The sequence below is a fragment of the Silurus meridionalis genome, chromosome 3, assembly GCF_014805685.1.
Source record: "Silurus meridionalis isolate SWU-2019-XX chromosome 3, ASM1480568v1, whole genome shotgun sequence".
In the NCBI taxonomy this organism is placed as follows: Eukaryota; Metazoa; Chordata; class Actinopteri; order Siluriformes; family Siluridae; genus Silurus; species Silurus meridionalis.
This window is the reverse complement of record NC_060886.1, coordinates 32,940,170-32,956,848: the sequence shown is the minus strand read 5'-3', so window position 1 is coordinate 32,956,848 and position 16,679 is coordinate 32,940,170. Positions and strand designations below refer to the sequence as shown.

Genomic DNA, 16,679 nt, shown 5'->3' with positions numbered 1-16,679 from the left:
GACTCAAGGTTCAATACCTTCCAGAAACCTGAGTGTTCTGGTCTCCACATGGAGGCGTGGGTTCAAATCCCACTTCTGACAGTGACTTTATTTTCATTAGAAATCAAAACAATAATGAAATAATTATTCCCCTTTGTATTTCAAACACAGACATAAAGAATAAACAAGTACATGGTTACCTATTAGTGGGAACGACAGGCAGAAAAACATGGCAGCATCAGTCGAGGATCTGGCAAAAAGTGTAACTGAGTTTTGGGAGACAAAAAGGTATCACTAAAGGATCAATTAAACAAGTCCTTTATTAATCTTTATCTTTATCAAAAAACAGACAAGTATATATACACACTGGATAAAACCCGAGCTTAAACTGTTCCTGGTTGGGTAAGAAAACATAGTAACCAGGGATGTGTGAACCCAGACAAACACTTTCTGTGTACCTTACATACTCACATCATAAAGATCCTATAGACACTGTACAGACAACATAGGAATGTGTTTAGAGAACCAGTGTGAGGCCCATCTTAATACTAACAGATATGAAAAATATAAAAATTTAGGAGGTTGGAACACTCGAGCGCCTTGCAACCCTTGTCAGACTGTCCAAAGAACTTCAGCAACTAGCTCAAGAATGAGACCCCCATATTCTTCATTTGTTGCAGTTCTCAAATGCAATCGAGGGTAACATGTCTGCTTATAAAAAACCTTTTTACCCAGAAGAAAAAGCAGCACCAGCAACTCCCCATAACTGTGTTCATCACTCGGAAGAAGACACCAGACACTACGCCTTTAGCGACAACAGAAGTTATGGACGAGGGTGAAGATACTGCACCACCTGATGAAGAGCTGTAATGCTATTCTTGGGTATGCAGTACATTCATTTCATCATCATCACCTTCATCATCATTAGTACTGCACAATTAATTCATCATCATCATCATCATTCAAGTTGTACCTTCACTGGTGAGGACCCATATAGAATTTATTATGTTAAAATTACGTAGGTTTAAGAATATTAAAGGTTTAAAAGCAGAGGAAAGGTTCATAAGAGTGTCGATGTGGTTAATAAAGCCTTAAGATATAAAGAAATTCTGTATACTGTACTGTATACATATTAGGTTGCCACTTCACATTCTTTTGCCTATCCTAGGGTCTGGAACGTAACCCCCACGATAGGCGAGGGATTACTTTATATCCAAATCTTTTATTTACTAGAGAGGACCTTTGGCTGATCCTGAACACTTGGCTGTTGCAAACAAGAACAGATCAAACACCGTACTAAGACGTCTCTGTAGCAGCAGTTTTTTAGGCTACTTGGTATGTTTACTGTAAATCTTGAATTTGAGCATCTTCTCACATTATTTGTGGATTGTTTAGTTTTTTACTCATGTTCTTTGTCCACCTGAAACAGGACGACTTGGCTAACAAGGGCTTAAGGAGAAACTCCCAATGTCAGTCCAAAATCTGACAAAAAGCATAAATGTGTTTGGAACAGAAAACTCAGGAAAGATATCATTAAATCTTTATTCTCTGATGTTTAGTTCTTTATCAACAGGAAAGTGCTTCAGCAAGTCCTAATTTTATGATGGATTTTGTGTGCAGATTTGCCGTGGGAGCTGCAGTTTGCAGTGGTTTATGCCACTCATGATCTGGCAGCCAGCAACCCCAAAGTCGCTGTAAAGATTTTGGAATCATGGTGGCAAGACATCACAAAGCTCATTCCTCCAGCCGTCACCAAGTCTCAGACTCCCTTTATGAATAATTTAATAGATTACTTTTATAGTGATTTACATCTAAAACTTTTGTTCATAAAGAAATAAAACACATTTTAGATCTGTACAGTGTTATCTGCTGTCTATTATAGTTTATGTTGATGTGGAAAAAGTCTGTATGCTATAGACTCCATTATGGAGACATCAGACAGTTTAGATCAGGACCAGCAAAACCCATCACAGTGAGCACTGGAACCTCAGGGCCGTATCCTCAGTCACCAGCTGTTCACACTGTGATTCATGACTGTGCTGCAATGCACAGCTCAAATCATCAAGTTCACCAGTCACATGACTATGATGAGTCTCATCATCAAGAACAACGAGACGGCTTTCAGACAGGAAATGCAGTGGATAATGGAGAGTGTGATGGTTGGACGCTGGTTTGTGAATGGAGGGAGGAGCTGGAAAAGCATAGGAAGGAGAAAAAAGCATAAGAACGCATTGAAACCAGGGGATATTTTATGAGGTAAATAGTGAAGCTTCTGCTAGAGATGATGAATGCGGCGGTGCAGCTGTGGCTACAGTGAAAAGAGACTTGTTGAATTGTGTTCACTGGGTTTCCTGCTTTAGTCAACGGCATTCATTCACGCTGTATGAAATGTCTGTGATGCAGCGCTCTGTTATACTGCATATCTGTATAATTCTATAGCTGTGGCATCATAATGATGTTATTAAGAGGGGGATTGGGACTGAAGACCTGCCACTGTATAAACTATTAAAATCAAATCAAATTTTATTTACATTTACATTTGCAGCATTTAGCAGACGCCCTTATCCAGAGCGACGTACCAAAGTGCTTTGAGTCTCCAGTAATGAATAAATCTACACTAGTACACAAGATTACAAACTTAATATAAATATAACTCTTGAATTCAACAAACTTGGAAAGTGCTAATTGAAGTGTTTCAGGAAGAGGTTGGTCTTCAGTCGTCGCTTGAAGATAGTCAGGGACTCTGCTGTACGGACATCTAGGGGAAGTTCATTCCTCCACCTCGGTGCCAGAACAGAGAAGAGCCTTGATGTGTACTTACTTATTTGTCACATACATATACATACAGAGTACAACATGCAGTGAAATGCAGAAACTAAGTAAATAAAAATATAAAATAAACAAAAAATAGAAAACGTAGCCGGAGCAGTCGTGACCGGCACCGTCTTGATGACAACGAGTAACGCTGTGCAGATCTACTGTGTATTTTATTTATTAATGTACAAAAATATACAATATTATAAATATAATCTATAAAAAATATTTATAAAGAGATCACATTTTTAGGCTTTATGTGATGATGGAGGAAGCTGATCTAAGGCACTTGGTGACGGCTGAGGGAACGCGCTTGAATGTGATCTTGTTCTGCTTCAGGATCAGTTACAAAACAAAGCCCAGGTGCTCGTAAGCTCTTAGTAAACGCTTCATAGAGAAAACATGAAAATTACAAGCACTTAAAAACATACAAAGTTTATTAAATACAACATGCTCTAAAATTAAAACACCCCCAAATACACAGGAACAAAAACAGTGTTATTAAAAACAGGGTCTTCTCTGCATTGAATTGATGCTTTTTCTAAAACAACTTATATAAAGTGGCAGGAAAATTCCTTTGGAGTTTTTAGTCGCTTACTTTACAAAAAAGTTCTATAGTTCTAAGTTCTATATTGTTAATCTGGACCTTTTAACTGAAGATCAAAGCTTGGAATAGAAGAAACTAATAACACTAATAATAATAATAATAATAATAATAATAATAATAATAATAATAATAATAATAAGAAGAAGAAGAAGTGCATTAGTTAGAAACAGTTGAATTGTAACACACTGATCACATTGACAATTGTCAGTCTCACACTGCCCTCTAGTGACACTGTCTAAATTCTCATTCGGGCGCGGATGCGGGGCACCCCCAAAAAAAAAAAAAAAAAAAAAAAAAAACACTGACGTCAATACCGGACCTTGTTGAGAGCAGGATCGACCACGTGACCACTGTGCAATTCATCATTCACGCTGGACGTTTTTTGTTTGTGTGTATCCTAGCAACTGTAGTAAACAAACCAGCGGCTAATAATCACTGGGTGAAAAGTTGTCATTTTGCTGCAGGTAAAGTTCTCTTTTCTTCACTCTCATACTGAACATGTAATATAGTACATTTCATACTGTACATTTCAGTGTGTATCCCCTTTTCTGGATAATTTCTCTTGACAAATTTTACAACATTGTCTGTTGTTCTTCTCAGAAAATTATTTTAAATACACCAAAAAATTCAAGAAAGGAAAAATCAAATGTTATTTAAACTTTACAGGCAAAAACGTTTAAGATATTTTATTTTATTTTTCGCGTTGTTTACGTAAAACATTAATCAATACATAAAAATACACAAATAAATAAATACATTTAGGTGCGGTGCAAAGAAAAAAAACTACATCACTCAATATGCCGCTACATACTGTGTCCCGCCCCTTATTACAGATGATTGGCTATAATTTTAAACAAAACCTGGGTTGATTGGTCAGACAGACAGACAGACAGACAGACAGACAGACAGACAGACAGACAGACAGACAGATAGATAGATAGATAGATAGATAGATAGATAGATAGATAGATGTTTAGTGTTAGATTTCAGTAACTGTATTTAAAAGCTTTCATGTTTTTGTATTTTTGCAGTTATAAACTAAAAATAAAAATGGATTCTGTTCCCCCATGTGGTGATTGCCCCAGAACACTCCAGTGGAAAGGTGTGTGTTTGTGCGTGTGTGTTTGTGCATGTGTGTGTGTGTGTGTGTGTGTGTGTGAGCATACGTTGAGTACGTGGGTATCACCTTTCTCTCTCTCTCTCTCTCTCTCTCTCTCTCTCTCTCTCTCTCTCTCTCTCTCTCTCTCACACAGGATACCCAAAAGTGCAAACCCTGAAATGGGAGATGCTCCCAAAATTATTAAGTATTATGTGGATGCCATCATACCGAACAATTTTAGGGGACAGCTGAATCCAGAGTAAGTTTCTTTTCAAAGCAGATGCTGTTACTGAACCACTGTGAACGAGTGATTGTGTGAGTGATTGTGTGAACGAGTGTGTAAATGAACTTGTAATCATGAATCATTTCATCATGTTGGAATTCGTACATTTTTTCATGTTAAATGTGTTTTTTTCTTCCTTAGCAGTTAAAGTCATTAGTGTCAGGGTGATCCGAAACAGACGTTAGAGTCCAGACACATGTAAGTATCTCCTCAAAGGAAATGCTGTTACAGACCCACACTGTGAACAAGTGTGTGAACGAGTGTGTTAAATCTCATTCAGCTACTATATAATAATAATCGTGTGCTTCTTGTTCCTGCTGTTAAAGTGTGTGATCTTCTTGTTGTTTTTCAGATTCTGTGAATGATCACCTGCAATCATTCCTCACCACCTACAAATAAAATATCACAAAAATATAATTCCTTTCATGTATTTTATCATATTTAAAAACAAAAATAAAAATGTAAATAAACCCAGAGTCTCTGATTGTATTATTCCCCATTCTACTGGATCCACTGCAGGGAGTTTACTTGGTTGCACCTGAAACTTCAGATCCCAGGTCCTGCACAGGTTAAGACTCAGACACACACAGACACACAGACAGGACGAAGCCTCTTCTGCAGCTGGCTCACAAAAAACCCTGCAAACAGTTCACTGAATCACTGTGGTCTGTTGAAATGAAGAGAAACTTGTCTGGCTCAGATGGTGTCCAGCATGTGTGGCGACGCCCTGGTGAGAAGAATCAAGAAAATTGTGTCTTGCCTACAATCAAGCATGGTGGTGGTAACATCATGGTCTGGTGTTGCATGAGTGCTGCTGGTACTGTGGAGCTGTTTTTCATTGAGGAAAACATGGATTCTAACATATACTGTGACACTTTGAAGGAGAACATGATGCCCTCCTTCAGAAACTGGGCCACAGTTTTCCAACATTAAAACAACCCAAAACACACCACCAGGATGACAACTGCCTTGCTGAGGAAGTGATGAAGTGGACATGTATGTTTTCAGACCTGAACCTTATTGAGTACCTGTGGGGCATCCTAAAACGGAAAGTAGAGAAGCACCATGTGTCTAACATCCAGCAGCTCTGTGGTGTCATTATGGAGGAGTGGAGGAGGATCCCTGCAACAACCTGTGCAGCTCTGGTGAATTCGATGCCCAGGAGGATTAAGGCAGTGTGAGATAACAATGGTGATCACACAGAATATTCACACTTTGGAAACAGTTTTGACACGTTCAGTTAGGGGTGTACTTACTTTTGATATCAGATATTTTGACAGATTAAAGATTGAAGCCTTTTATACTTTTGAAGACTTTTGCAGAAATATTTCTTCCCGTGATGCATAAATGAACCAGTTAAAATAAATATAAAATATTAAAAGAAGTAAAATGAAAAATTACAGTATTGGGATCAAAATGATGCTTTAACACTACAATGTACAATATATCCACAGAGTCAGTGTGTGGAATGAAACTTATTGCTGTTTTCTTTAGCCTACAGATATGGAAACTCTCTGAGAAGGATCCAGGCAGAACTGGACTGGAACAAAAAAATCAGCACTGGCATTTTGGTCCAGATCGGCCCACTACATACACACAAACACAAACACATCTCATCTTTGCACACCGTTAAATATGTAAATCAACTCCTACTCTAAAAGAGTAAAAATAATTAAAACAGTTACAGTATGAGGCGTGTCGGCCCAGAGGGAAAATGCCATATAGCTAGTCCACCTCTGGATCCAGGTCCAAAAGAGAGAGGGAAATAGACAGACTCCCTCCTGATACACTCCTTCATGATCTGGCTGAGTGTTAATATAAAGAGCACCTCATGCTTGTTTCTCTTATCACATAGTCTTTTATTATCTGTGTAATTTAAAAAAGGACTATACAATGTGTGTATGCAGTATAAGTGACTTGTACCTTATAGTTTATTTGTGTTGCTTTGAGTGTATGAACTTTATTCATAGTGAAAATCATTAATCAAGAACAAATAAATAAATAAATCCTGCCGTTCATTGCGCCCCACCTGTCATATCTTTATTCTCCACTAGAGGGCCGCGTCCCACACTTTGAGAACCACTGAGCTAGGCTAACTAGCCGGCTAATTAATCTTAGCTTCAATAGGTTCCCTTCTCAGGTTATATAATCTACATTTAGTGAGTGTTAGTGTTAAGATGGTTTTCACACTATCTCACACACATTCCTTTGTCTGTTTAGTGTCTATAGAATATTTACGATGTTAGTCTGTAAGGTAAACAGGGAGTCTTATCTGGACTCACACATCTCCGGCTAGTATATCCTCTTGTCTAAACAGGAAACAACTAGGTCAGGTTTCTTTTCTCTGTATGTGTATAAATACGCTCTGCTACCTGCAATAAAGAAGAAGAGGAAGAACATGTGTTCTGTGTGCTGTGTATTTCTTCTTCCCTGATATCAGAAAGGCACCACGGGCATAGCAGGTCGTATGGAAAACCTCTCCAAGAATTAAGTTTCGTTTGGGCATAATAAAAATCGAACAGTTTTGGTGTCAGAAGCGAGATACTTTCAGCAATATCCAAAAAGGGAAATCACGCATCAAGGTAAGTTTTAAGAGACTTCCTTGTTTGCGGGGATTGTCCCGTATGCCAGCCAATAGGGCTGCATATGTGTTTGTGTCTTGGTTATGCATTAATTGTTTAATTAATGATAATTTCCTTTGGTGGGATGATTTTGTTGTGACATTGGTTTCCTCACCGTAGACATAAGATGCAAGATTAGAAGACGTTTTTTACGCTCTGTCTAATATAGGTGATATTGTCTGAAGTATCCAAAAGAAGCCACGATAATTTTTATGCCCGAAAAAAATAGATAAATGAAAAATTGTTTAAAAAAATAAATAAAAAAGTGGGAGAAAAGGAACTAAAGAAAAACAGACATTTTTCAAAAGACTTTAATCTTGTTTTGGTTTTATAGTCTATTTTTTTTCTCCTAACTTACAAAATTTGTGATCCAATTGGAGAGACTGGATTACTTTTTTTGTTTGAAGACTGCGATCCCCCTGGTGCCTAGCGCAGCTGTATTGTCTAATTGTTATGTGTTGTGTGTATTGTCTGTGTGTTAAGTGTTGTGTGTCTGTTCTTTGTTCTGTGTAAAGAAGATGGGTCATGACATTTCTCGCTTATTGCCGGAAGAAAATCCCAAAGATTTTATGTATAGGAATTGTGCCGGTTATTGAACTAATCCTTATTTAGATCATTTGGCATTATGGAGTGAAATTGTGTCACATCTAGATACTTTTTCCTAGAGATTTAGATGCTGCTAGAGGTTTTTACTATGCTCCAGGTTTAGTTAACCCGTTATGCTCTGCACTGCAACAGGAAGTGGTGCATTCCAGCCTCAGCACAAAACTCAAGGTGGAGGTCCTAGGAAAAAGGGGAAGTTCATCTATTAGGGAATAGATAGATTTCCAATTTCATGTCCTGTAACTCACCTTTTGCCTGTGGTGACACCGACTGGTACAAATTTTTATCATAGCTTTACAATAATTCCAAACTCACCTTTAAACCTTTTAGGAAGAGATATGATGCACAAAATGGGAATGGAAATTCTGTTTTTTGAAACCAATGTCACATCCGGAAGATTTCTTTCAGGGTAGTACAGAGGTCCTGCCTGATGAACCAAATTTAGGTGAAGTTAACTCTAAATTATGGGCCTCTCACAAAGATGAGGCAGGTTTAATCCAGGTAAAGCCATATCATGCACTCATGAAAACACACCATCTGATTTTTGGTAAACAATATCCATTGTCGAAAGAGAAGAATGTTGGCATTGCTCCAGGTTTTTGACAATTTATTGTCACAAGGTGTTTTGATCGAGACACATTCACCCTATAACACAGCGATTAATCCCGTCTTGAAGGCAGATAAAAAATGCCGAAGGCTAACACAAGATTTACGTGAGATTAATAAATTAGTTATTCCGTTAGCTCCTTTGGTGCCCGATGTAGCTACCATTGTTCTCTATACCAGCGACTCACAGATATTTTACTGTGATTGATCTTTGTTCTGCTTTTTTCAGTGTCCCTTTGGCCTCAGAGACGCAGACGCTTTTCACATTTTCCTATAGGGGACGTCAGTTCACCTGGACCCGTCTTCCTCAGGGTTTCGTTGACTTGTCAGCCAAATTATACTAAACCTTTTCACCGCTATGTGCATGAACGTGGTGGTACGGCTGCGGGGATCCTAGCCCAGGAACACGGTGACAGATATCGCCTTGTTGCGTATCTTTCCAAATCTTTAGACAACATAGCACAAGGGTTGCCCTCGTGCTTGCGTGCAGTGGCTGCTGCGGCTCTGATGGTCCGGGATGCTGAGAAAACGGTGCCGTCACATCCTTTGATACTGTACACCTCACATCAGGTAACAGCTATTTTACACAACATATGACAGCGCAATGTAGATCTGGTTATGAGACCACACTCTTGGCAACGGAAAACTTGACTATTAAGCCTTCTTCTCAGCCTCATTCAGCTGTAGTAGCTTTGCGTGATCTGCTAGACTTTATAGATTTAGATGGTTTTGACGACGCACATGATTGCCTTGAACACATTGAACAAGAGACCTCTTGTAGGCCTGATCTTTTAGATACGGCCCTGGAAGAGGGGGATTGTCTATATGTAGATGTTCATGTTCAAAACCTTCTGATGGTTTGTATTTATGTGGATATGCGGTTGTAAGATTACCTGATGTAATAGTTGAAGCTAAATCATTACCATACACATCTGCACCAGCTGCAGAGTTGGTTGCACTTGCAAGAGCATGTCAGTTGTCTGAAGGTAAAGTAGTGTCTATATACACTGATTCTAAGTATGCTTATGAAACTTACTAATTCTAAGTAAGCCCAGAGCACATTTTAATTCCATAGGCGACTTTTTAAAAGCTGTTCAACTCCCTGCCAAAGTGGCCATAGTTACACATATGCCACCTGTAGGAAATTTGAGGTACCTGTTGGTTATAGTTGACAGATTCAGTAAGTGGCCAGAAGCATTTGCATGCGTGACAGAGAATGTTAAAACGGTTGTCAAAATATTAATAAAAGAGATCATCTCTAGGTTTGGTATTCCTAGTGTGATTGAAAGTGATAACGGCACACCTTTTGCTTTGAAGGTAACACAACTTTTGGCTAAAAGCTTAGCAATCGACTAGTATTTTAATATTTCCTATCACCAGCTGGAGTGGTAGAGAGAACAAACAGAACCATTAAGGAGCGTATTACTAAAGCCTGCATTGAAACAGGCCGAAATTGGACTGTTGTTCTTCCGGCAGTACTCACAGAAATGAAAATGGCCCCATCTTCAACAAAACTAACCTTTCGAAAGTTTTATGTTCAAGCCTTTCCCAACCCCATGGGTCAGGGGACGCACTGGCATTTCTTCCTTTAGGTAACCTGGAAGTGATGGTGGACGACTACGTTTCTGCCCTGGTTGAGAAATTTAATTCTATTAGTGCTGATGTCTCACTAACTCTTCCTCTGCCCACAGATAAGCCAACACACCCTTTTGTGCCTAATCAGCAGGTCCTGATACGAAGTCTGAAGCCTACCAAGGTCAGTGAGCCGAAGTATCTGGGTCCAGCGAATGTTCTAGCTGTAACCAGAACTGGAGTTCTGACTGATTATCAGCCACAGTGGATACACGCAAGCAGGATCAAAACAGCACCCACTTATTCTATGCACTAATTGGTCTGTTGGCCTAAGAAGCCTACCTAAGTGAGTATTCAGGGCTGAAACAGTTGAGAGCCCACAGAAAGATCCTTTCTTTATAGTAGAAAGGGGGCCACCTCCGGGGTGAAGATCTGACCCACTTGACTGTTTTGTTTAGCTTACCCTGATACCTGCTCTAGGTCTTAATTCTATAACTATATGTGCATAGTTGTAACTAGACTCCAAATCTTTTTTATTCTCTTTGAATACATGATTCAGTGAGAAGAAACTACCTTATAATACTGCTAATAGACATATTAAACAAGCACTGAGAAACAATTGTCTCATGATGTCTTGGAGAACGTGAAACAACTGCTCAACAAAGTTTTTTTTGAGAAGATTAAGAGTTTGTTTATGAGTGTTGAACACTATTTTGTTTTAGGAATGATTCTTTTATTGATTGTTGGAATTATACTTTGTATGTTGCCATGTTTAATGACGATGGTAAGACCGGCCATAAAGGCCTCGATTGGAGTGGTGATGATGAAGGATTATATGTATGTAGGGAAAGAATGAAATGGAATCTGTATGTTTTTGTTTGTCTTTATCTTTTCATTTGCAGTTTATGTCACCGATTCTGTTCCTAGGATGAACATCCTATGTTTTGGTGTGTGATGCTAAATCATAAATGATTTAAAGTGGCCATTGTTAGTGTTAAGACGGTTTTCACACTGTTTCACACACATTCCTTTGTCTGTTCAGTGTCTATAGAATATTTACGATGTTAGTCTGTAAAGTAAACAGGGAGTCTTATCTGGGCTCACACATCTCCGGCTAGTATATCCTCTTGTCTAAACAGGAAACAAGTTTAGGTCAGCTTTCTCTCCTCTGTGTGTATATATACGTTCTGCTGCCTGCAATAAACCGAAGAAGGACATTTGCTGTGTGCAGTGTGATTCTTCCCTGATCAGAAAGGCACTACGGGCATCGCAGGTCGTATGGAAAACCTCTCCAAGAATTAAGTTTCCTTTGGGCATAATAAATATCCAACAATCATCTCTGTACACTAGTGAGAGTCTGAGAACAGAGGTAAAGTGATATGAAACATATTCTTTTAAAAGATCTTTTTGAACCTTTTTGATCTTGTAGAAAGCACAAGATGAATCATGTTTCCTAAAGAGATAATGTGAGTTCTAATGGACTTCCTCCTCGTCCCAGCAAAACAACTTTCACCTCAAGTAAAACAGATTATGTTTGTTTCTAACGTTTCTTCTATGCTGAAACACTTCTGTACATCGTTCACTTCACACAGTAAAGACTTAACAATAAAACACTATCACACATTGATGAAACACTGTGAACAGGATTTGAACCTGCGTGGGGAAACCCCATTGGATTTCAAGTCCAACGCCTTAACCACTCGGCCATCACAGCAGTGATGAAGTTTGCTGCAATGTCTTGACTTGTCTACAATTTCACCTAAAAAGAAGCATTTAGAATTAAAAGTGTCTCTGACAGACTTTGGCACTTTTTCACCATTAAACACAAGACAGAAAAAATGGCGAATGTGCGCATCATGGCTGATTTCAGTGCTGATTTGAGACTTGGTGCATCAGTAAAACATGTTTTTAATGGATGTGCAGAATCAGGAAAACCTTCCGTAACCATGGCTGAGTGGATCAGCAGCAATTTTTTAAGTCAACACCGTAGATAATTAAACCAAAGAAATACATCTGCTACTGTTGCATGTTCACCATATGGCCTAGACATGGTCACCAATGCAAGAAAAGTCAAAGCCTGGCTGTCAGGATGGCTGAGCTTTTTAAGGCGCTGCATTCAGGTTGCAGTCTTCTCTGGAGGTGTGGGTTTGAATCGCACTTCAGATAGGGGTGTACCTTCTTGGTCAATTTTTCTGAACTTTCTGAAGATTACAACAGTCAGCAATTAGTAGGAAGTGTACAGGCCTCTGCTCTGAATGACTTCAGCACATCTGCGGCCACAGGACAGCACTAGTCTCTCACACTGCTCTGGTGTGATTTTGGTCCACTCTTCTTCCAGTCTCCTCCACAGTTCGGTGACTGTAGTGGGTTTCTTGGACATAACTTTGTCACCAAGGATTTTCCAGAGGTTCTCTATTGGGTTGAGATCAGGACTCTGTGCAGGCCATGTCATTATTTCAGTGTTTTCAGTTTAAAGGAACTGCTTTACCCATTTTGCTGTGTGACACTGTGTGACACACTCTGGGTTCAGTCTTTCTCCAGTTTGTCACCGAACATAATGTTTCCCATCGGACCATAATAAATTAAACTTGCTTTCATCACTGAAGTGAACTTTGGACCAGTTCTCCTCTGTCCACACAACATGTTTAGTCTAGCCTTTTGATTCTTTCTGCTAATAAAAGGTTTGGTCACTGCAGAGTGGGCTTTCAGTCCAAATGCTCTTAAACATCGAGACACTGTATGATGAGACAGATCCTTACCCTGTTTAGCGCTGAACTGGTGAGCAATTCCAGCTGCAGTGTGCAAACAATTGCCCATTGAGATCCTCTGCAGTATCCTGTCCTCTCTTGTATTTGTCTTCCGTGGACGACCAGCCTTCTTGGCAGACTTGAATGAGTTTGTGATGTTGTAAAGATTCAATATTCTTGAAATCACAGATTTGGAACGAACAACTTGTCTTGCTATGGCTGATAGGGTCATCCCTTTGGCCTTCATCTGGACAACCTGCTGCCGGAGGCTTTCAGTCACCAGAGTCAGTGAAACTGGAAGTTAGGCTGCCAGTTAAATATGGGTTGACAGAAAATCAAGGAAATTAGCACCAGGTATCAGATTAACACCAATAACTGTGAGGTATCTGAAAGTGTTCTCTAATTTTGATTAGTGTGTTTTCTGCAAAATAATGTTGTTGTTTTTTAATGCCTTATTTTGTGGAAAAGGTGTTCTGGTAGCATGGTATAGACAGAACAAAAACTCCTTCAACTGTTGAGCAGTGAAGATGACATTATTTCAGAATTGTTCAATTGTTTATAAATTGTACTCTAATTTTGATCGCCAGTGTATTTACAGACTGTTAAGCATAAAACCAGAGTAGTAGCTTTGGTAGAAGAAGCAACTTTTTCGGGATTTCAACCTCTTTGGTGCTGTGAGAGAACAAGCAGCGAGCGAGATGCACATTATCATTAAAACAGTGTTCTGATAGCTCTTGTTCACCCACACACAGTTTATTCAGTGTAAAGCTTGGGCTTGTCCGGGATTTGAACCCGGGACCTCTCGCACCCTAAGCGAGAATCATACCCCTAGACCAACGAGCCAAGCAAATGCAATTAAGATTGATTCGCAACTGGAACGGCTCTGCACACGAAGTTGACGGGAAGGCAAGAACCCAACAGCTGGAGGTCCGTGGATCTTTTTGTTTCCTGTTATGCAAAGTAAAATCCTGGATCAAAAAACCTGAATCATTTTCCTAGACCAAAAAGCCTTCTTGTGGAAGAAGTGTCTCCTGATATGTCACTGCATAGTTCATGTGCTTTGCTGGCATATGTCTTCAATTTAAACACATAGATAAAACTTAATGTGTCCAGCCAAAGCTGCTTCTGTAACTGCAGGAAACAGAAAGATTTATTAGTGATTTGAACTTGCAAACACATGTCTCCTGTTCTCCATGCTAACATTTTGGAACAGTTACTTCGAAAAGAGAGCATTTCCACATTTAAATCATATGGGTCAAACTCCTATCATGCAGATTACAAACATTTTCTATGAAATGAGTCCAGGGATCTTAGCAGGCATAAATAGCTGGAAGCCCCGAAGGTCAGCAATTCCTATATTTTTTAATAGGGCTCAACATTTCAGTATTATCCCTAATGACCTCTCCTAACCATGCAGAATCTAACAGATCCACTTTAAATGACCACTTCTACCCAATCAGTATCCCAAAAAATTGTTGTTGACTCAAGCCTCCTAGACAGATGAAGTAGTGCATGGACCCCAACTTACAAAAACATGCTGTATGTTACCACTGAAATCTTGCAGCAGTTCTACATTGTGAATCTGGACTTTTTAAATAAAGATCAAAGCTTGGAATAGAAGAAACTTTAAACTAATAACACTAATAATACTAATAATAAAAATAAGAGGAAGAAGTAGAAGAGAAGAAAAAGAAGTGCATTAGTTATAGAAACAGTTGAATTGTAACACAGGTCACATTGACAATTGTCAGTCTCACACTGCCCTCTAGTGGCACTGTCAGTACTTGATTGTTGCTTAATTCTGTGTAAATATAATTAATCATTTGTTTTATATGTTTATGATGTCTCTCTCTCTCTCTCTCTCTCTCTCTCTCTCTCTCTCTCAGACCAGAGTGCAGTAGAAAAGCTCACACATCTGGTCTATTAAGGAGATGTGTAAGGATGTGAGCAGTGTGTCAGGTTTCATTTAACACTGTGATGAGAATTTATTTTATTAATGACAATAACAATAGAATTAATGACTTTAACTTTAATGAAAAAACAAACACAAAGGTGAATGAGAGAGATCTCAAAGTGAGCTACCTAGTAGCTGAACTTGTAGCCTAATCAAAAAAAGCCCCACACTGTGGCAGAGACATAAATGTGACCTTCCTTCTCTGACAGATGAAGAAAAATCTGTCATTTCCAAGTTTTGTGTAAATGAGTCTAGTGATTATCTTCTGTTTTATTTAGTGTGCATTCAATTCAAACGCATGAATTTTATTCAGTGTACATGCTATTCTATTGGTTGGTTAGAGCGTGGTGCTAATAACGCCAAGGTTGGGGGTTCGATCCCCGTGCGGGCCATTCTGGTTGTATTTTCTTAATAAGATCCTTTTCTGAGAGTTAATCAATTGCTTTATTGTGCCTCATGTGGTGCTACCTTAGGGAAAAGAATTACACTTTGAATTTCAAAAGAAGCAGTACATACATTCATTCAACACTAGCACCAGAATAGCTAGTCTTCTGGACCGCACTGGAGAATGCGGGCATCGATCCCGCTACCTCTCGCATGCAAAGCGAGCGCTCTACCATTTGAGCTAATTCCCCTCCAGCACAGCTGATCACATACAGGTCTGTGGAATTGCAACATGGTGTAAGACCAGGAGTGGGTAATCTTCAAAGCTTCTGAAACATTATACTACATAAACTCATCCCTATGTTCACTGGACAAGTAGTCTCACTCTTCAGATGCATATTTCACAAATGACTAGATGATATTTGTGGCTTCTCTCAGTTAAAGCTACTCTGTTTCACCAGTTGGGGTCCATGCACTACTTCATCTGTCTAAGAGACTTGAGTCAACAACAATTTTTTGTGTTACTGTTTGGGTAGAAGTGGTCATTTAAAGTGGATCTGTTAGATTCTGCATGGTTAGAAAATGGTCTTTAGGGATAATACTGAAATGTTGAGGCCCATTAAAAAATATAGGAATTGCTGACCTTCAGGGCTTCCAGCCATTTATGCCTGCTCAGATCCCTGGACTCATTTCATAGAAAAGGTTTGTAATCTGCATGATGGGAGTTTGACCCATATGATTTAAATGTGCAAATGCTTTCTTCAACACTTCCATTTGTGTCATATCACCACAGCTACATTGTCTCCTTGGTTTAGAAGAGTGTTTTGTACTCTGCATGGTGAGTGGGACTTATGACTCCCATGTGTAAAAATGTGACTAGGAGACCTACTAGTTCCTGAACTGTTAATGATACTCAAACTTACAGCAATCCATCCAAGCAACACTGGCCAACCTGTTGCTCGTCGGAGGAGTGCCTATGGAGGAGCCTGGAGAGGTGGAGGTACGTGCTGGAGAGAAGAAGAATAAAAGTCAGTAAGAGTAAGACAGAGTACATGTGTGTGAATGAGAGGGAGGGCAGTGGAGTGGTGCGGTTGCAGGGAGAAGAGGTGGAGAAGGTGGAGGAGTTCAGGTACCTGGGGTCAACAGTGCAGAGTAATGGAGAGTGTGTTAGAAAAGTGAAGAAAAGAGTGCAGGCATGGTGGAGTGGGTGAAGAAGAGTGATAGCAGGAGTGATTTGTGATAGTAGGGTATCTGCAAGAGTCAAAGGGAAAGTTTATAGGACTGTGGTTAAACCTGTGGTGTTGTATGGATTAGAGACCGTGGCATTGAGTAAAAGACAGGAAGTGGAGCTGGAGGTAGCAGAACTGAAGATGTTGAGGTTTTCGTTGGGAGTTACGAGGATAGACAGGA

The 16,679-nt window shown here is 39.4% G+C and overlaps 2 long non-coding RNA genes and 3 other non-coding genes across 5 annotated transcripts; 2 read left to right on the top strand and 3 right to left on the bottom strand.

Annotated features, from left to right (window-relative positions):
* The first annotated feature begins 2,809 nt into the window (after positions 1-2,809).
* Positions 2,810-4,757, top strand: LOC124383035. Its single transcript, XR_006925198.1, has 3 exons — positions 2,810-3,156; positions 4,432-4,502; positions 4,654-4,757. It is a non-coding gene; the product is annotated as an uncharacterized LOC124383035 (long non-coding RNA).
* A 65-nt stretch (positions 4,758-4,822) lies between these two features.
* Positions 4,823-5,236, top strand: LOC124383020. The gene is made up of 2 exons (XR_006925182.1): positions 4,823-4,980; positions 5,135-5,236. It is a non-coding gene; the product is annotated as an uncharacterized LOC124383020 (long non-coding RNA).
* Positions 5,237-11,816: 6,580 nt separating this feature from the next.
* trnas-uga lies at positions 11,817-11,898 on the bottom strand. Its single transcript has one exon. It is a non-coding gene; the product is annotated as a tRNA-Ser (tRNA).
* A 1,804-nt stretch (positions 11,899-13,702) lies between these two features.
* Positions 13,703-13,774, bottom strand: trnap-agg. The gene has a single exon. It is a non-coding gene; the product is annotated as a tRNA-Pro (tRNA).
* A 1,673-nt stretch (positions 13,775-15,447) lies between these two features.
* trnaa-ugc lies at positions 15,448-15,520 on the bottom strand. The gene has a single exon. It is a non-coding gene; the product is annotated as a tRNA-Ala (tRNA).
* Positions 15,521-16,679: the final 1,159 nt, after the last annotated feature.